Genomic DNA, 5,000 nt, shown 5'->3' on the forward strand with positions numbered 1-5,000 from the left:
AAGAAATGAAAGGAATCTACAACAAGATCAACTTGAGAAGACTAGTTAACGAAGTATGAACTCCTCAAGTTCATTTCAAAGGCGTGTTTGACCAGAGATGCTGGTGGAAAGTCATATAGATTATGATTTGTCTTGGTGTTTCTGTAGTTGTTTTCTTGTTATATACTACATAGCATGCAGGCCATGAACTATAATGGTTTTGTATGTGTGTTCTTTCATATATTAAAAGATATAAAATATACAAGTTTTTTGACAAATTGATACCTTAACCCATTGGTCGCAGTTTTAATAAGATATTTAGGCAGTAAGATGGCTGGTTTATATTGTCTAACATGGTGCCATCCGCATCTACAACCAACTCTGCCTTTGCAGCAAATCATGCCATCTGCTGCTAATGGATTAATCATTTAAGCCTACCCTCACCTCATTTCTCTGTGTGTGTGTGTGTGTGTGTGGGGGGGGGGGGTATAGGTATGTATGTTTGTGTTTGTGTTTGTGTGTGTGCGTGCATGTACATGTGTATGTGTATGTATGTGTATGTGTATGCATATGTGTATGTGTATGTATATGGTGGATATGTATGTGTGAGAAGCAGATGGCATGAATGCCTATCAATGCCATGGATATTTTGTTGTGAGTGTCTATCTATGAGAACACCCATTGAATTAAGAACCAAGTTTGTCTGCACTTCTGGCTGTCACAAAAGTAATCTCACCTGGAAACATAAAGGATGTTCATAAAACAAGTAACAAATATCACCATGCCATAAAAAAAATGAATAAAAAAAGGAACATCTTGGTGGCATAAGCTGATTTGGGGTAATTTAAGGCTTAGAAGTTTTTACCGTCCATATTCTACATCACTTTTAATCTTTCAGTGATATATACGATTAGACTTCACTTACATTGATAGTTCTACTTTTTAAAAAGAGAAGTCTGTCACTTACCTTTATCGTACAACAGAATAAAAAAAAATCCATCTAAGTGGTTACAATTATACAATTAACAAAAAAATAATAATAATAAATAAATAAATCTGTAGTCAAGATAATGATTTGAACATTTCCTGTTACACCTTGTTGGCATACTTTACAAACTAATAAATCAAACTGGATAAATAAAATACAACTTATCATATTCTCTTTTAATAGACATCTCTAAAAATCTATAATTCTTTCACTTTCAGGTAAGATCCAGGCATGGCCAGTATCATACTGTAGATGTAGACAGGGAGTTAATTATATAATTTCTAGTATGAACATGAGTGCATTCGCTCTCTCAGACATATGCTCCATCTACACAATTGTTTAAGAGAGATAATATATGTGTATTTGAGTTTTTATTGTTTTGTTTTTTTATTTGATTTTGTGTGTGTGTGTGTGTGTGTGTGTGTGTGTGTGTGTGTGTGTGTGTGTGTGTGTGTGTGTGTGTGTGTGTGTGTGTGTGTGTGTGTGTGTGTGTGTGTGTGTGTGTGTGTGTGTGTGTGTGTGTGTGTGTGTGTGTGTGTGTGTGTGTGTGTGTGTGTGTTTGAGTGAGTTTTTGCACAATGAATTCATGTGGATATGGTATAACTATTTTCTTCAGATTCGTTGAAAACTAATCATGCGAGAGAAGTTTCCAATTTAATTTCCTAGACTGCGCCTAGAAATATCTGAGTGAATTTCCAGTTAAGGCCTATCACATTCCGTCAAAGTCAATTTGCGGCCAACATATCTCTGAAGAACTATTTGAGCTACCAGTATAAAGGTGAAGATCTGAGGCATCAAAAATAGTATGTAGGGTATAATATATTACTTTACATGTTTGTTTTGTTTGTTTTTTTCTATTTTCTCTTCTAATGGAAAGAGGATTTAACCACTGCATACCAGGTTCATGGTGTCTTGAAACTTGGATAATGCAAAGAATACGGGTGAAGATCTTGCTAAAGCAAATTAAATTCTACACTAAAATTTATAACTGAAAAAAAGTGTGTCTCAGTATTTTGGCAATTTCCCACACACCACAGTAACTGCCACTATCTGATCCTAAAACCTTACAATTTCCAGGAAAAAAAAGCAATTAATTACCAGTAAAATATCTGACGTAGACCTCTGCCTTTCTTTATATAAAGGTAAAAATACGGATATATGAAAAACATACACCAAAACATACCCAATGCTTAGATATGTAGTGTTCAGTGAACGTGCAAAATGAAAGAAAGACCAAGGCTGAACACTGAACAAATACAGGACAAAAGAGGGTGAAGTTTCTAGGCTCATGCAACACAAACCTAGTATCCACTCGGTGACAAGACTTTTTTTTTCTTTACTTTTTTTCAAAACTGTACAAACTTTCCAATAAAGCAAAGAGTATAATTTTCCTTCTATGGCAAAACTACTTCAAATCAAGTTTGTATATATGTATGCATAAATACCTATGAAAATATGTGTGTAAAATACATACATATATCAATATCTACATCTCTCTATCTATATCTCACACACACATGCTCACAGGATCCTGTGCGTCTCCACGCACACACACACACACACACACACATGAACAAGCACACGCACAATCACACGCATACACGCACAAAGGGTTTGATCTGATATACAATGCATAATAGGCAAAAAGGAAAATCATAAAATGCAGCAAAAAAACATACAATGCTGCTGTATTTAAGTCTGTGGTAATCTTATAAGCTGAGCATTTTATTGATATGAACAAAATGGAACAGATGTTAGCCCCAATATTGTATGCTTGGGAATGGATTGTCATTCTTCTAACCAAAACACCAAACATGAAACAAAACATCACCACAAAGTTATGTTCAATGGCTTTGATAAACTCAAGCTTTGATAAATGTACAGCCTGTTGAAAAGCTGAACAAGCAGTTTAATGTACATACTTTGAGAAACTGTAGTTGTTAGTTCAAGGCTTCCAGCTTTAACTCATTACTAGCATCAAGAATAACAACAGCAAAAGAAAATAACTTTTTGATATTCTTTGATAGCAGACCTCCCAGTGTCCAAAGCCCACATATATGGTTTACTGTTATTCATAGCTTGTTAAGCAAGTATCAATCTCCACACAATAAGAATGAACAAGAGAAGATTTACAATTATGAAATTAACAACTGTTTAACTGCCAACTTTTATGATTATGGATGGTGTACATGTTCTTTCACTTATCTCTACTTTCTTCAAAACTTCTTTGAATCTTTAAGCTCAATGTATAACAAAAAGAAAAATTGATACACATATCATAGGTTGATGTCCTGAGTTCATACAAGATCTGAAAATAACTTGGAATATCTTCTGATACCCTTAAATACAATACATTTGAAAATGATTGCTTCTAAAATTCAAAATTATTCAGAATTTAGACAAAAACAATCTCTTGTACAAACACAGACTTTCTTTTACTTTAATCTGATACCAAGAGCTGATCAAATTCAAACTGAAGGAAAACATGTTGCAAAAATTGTTTTTCAGCACAAACAAACATATAAAAAGTTTACCCATATAGCGCACTCCTTGCATGTTTCTTAAGTTCAACCCCAATGGTTGTCAATACTATAAAACCAAAAGAAGTGTATCAAAAGCAACTGATAATGTAGGAAACAGACAGACAGACAGAGAGGCTTTCTCAATGTATCATTAACCCAAAAAGTGTGCAATTACCCCTTTCTGACCTCACCCCATGGTGTGCAATAAACCAGAAAACCTTAATTTCCCTCATTTGTTTTTTTCCCTTAAAGATAAACCTTCAGGATGGCATTTGGTGAGGAGAGGAGGCGGGGTAACCAGGCACAGCCTCCATCCATCGTGGCTTAATCCTGTTCAGTGCACTCCATGGGTCAAGGCCTACAGAAACATTCCACAAATGCAAGCAACAATAAATAAATAAAGATGTATATCACTGGCAGAAAACACTCACCATGGTCTTTTACCATAGGCCACCAATTATGTATTAAACCAAATTTCTTGCAAAATGCTGGAAAGTTTCTATTTCTGCAGACACTGCTTCCCTTCAAGAGGTACAAGCCATAACTAACTGATCCCACACTGGTAATACTCCCATACAAACAGATGATTGAGAAGTCTGCAAATGAAAGCTGTTACCTATAATATAGGAAGACAAGGCTAACCACACTAATATTAGCGTAATGAAACAGCATAACTAGATTTTGAACATAATGGTGTGAATTATATACATATACATACATATCTGTATATATCATAATGTGCACATACATACATAATATGTATTGACATATATATATATGTGGATGTGAATGTGGATGTATGTATGTATGTGTGTGTGTGTGTGTGTGTGTGTGTGTGTGTGTGTGTGTGTGTGTGTGTGTGTGTGTGTGTGTGTGTGTGTGTGTGTGTGTGTGTGTGTGTGTGTGTGTGTGTGTGTACAAATATACACATGCTTTTCAAACAATTCTCAACATTTTTGTTTGTTTGTTTGATGGGAAGAACCAAAAGACGCAACTAAAGCAGTCTGACACCTGGACAGCACTCATCGTTGACACAAGGTAGAAGATGACATTCTCTGATGTGGGCAATGACCTTTTCTGAACCTCCAGTGGCATAATGTATATACATATATTTTACACGCATGAACATATTTGCCTGCATGTGCCTGTAAAGGGAATTGAGAGAGAGAGAGAGAGAGAGAGAGAGAGAGAGAGAGAGAGAGAGAGAGAGAGAGAGAGAGAGAGAGAGAGAGAGAGAGAGAGAGAGAGAGAGAGAGAGAGAGAGAGAGAGAGAGAGAGAGTGGTGTGTGTGTGTGTGTGTGTGTGTGTGTGTGTGTGTGTGTGTGTGTGTGTGTGTGTGTGTGTGTGTGTGTGTGTGTGTGTGTGTGTGTGTGTGTGTGTGTGTGTGTGTGTGTGTTCAAATACAAATAAAGCTAAATTCCAGAACAATTACATTATCAACAAAATTAGGAGTACTGGGTAAAAAGAAAAAGGGAAAATTATATATATATATGTATCTCTTTGCCCAAGAA

The 5,000-nt window shown here is 35.6% G+C and overlaps 2 protein-coding genes across 2 annotated transcripts in view; one reads left to right on the forward strand and one right to left on the reverse strand.

Annotated features, from left to right (window-relative positions):
- The window catches only part of LOC122244775 (U3 small nucleolar RNA-associated protein 14 homolog A), a 15,806-nt gene extending 15,562 nt beyond the window's left edge, over positions 1–244 (forward strand). Inside the window, exon 12 of the mRNA XM_043002753.2 lies at positions 1–244. This exon is cut by the window's left edge and continues 269 nt beyond it. The gene's annotated coding sequence lies outside the window, so the exon portion shown is untranslated.
- A 1,153-nt stretch (positions 245–1,397) lies between these two features.
- LOC122243789 (uncharacterized) overlaps positions 1,398–5,000 on the reverse strand; it is a 15,985-nt gene continuing 12,382 nt past the window's right edge. The window contains exon 2 of the mRNA XM_043001500.2: positions 1,398–5,000. This exon is cut by the window's right edge and continues 1,114 nt beyond it. The gene's annotated coding sequence lies outside the window, so the exon portion shown is untranslated.

The sequence above is a fragment of the Penaeus japonicus genome, unplaced genomic scaffold (assembly GCF_977035675.1).
Source record: "Penaeus japonicus unplaced genomic scaffold, GWHDUDI00000001_assembly GWHDUDI00000021, whole genome shotgun sequence".
Lineage (NCBI taxonomy): Eukaryota > Metazoa > Arthropoda > Malacostraca > Decapoda > Penaeidae > Penaeus > Penaeus japonicus.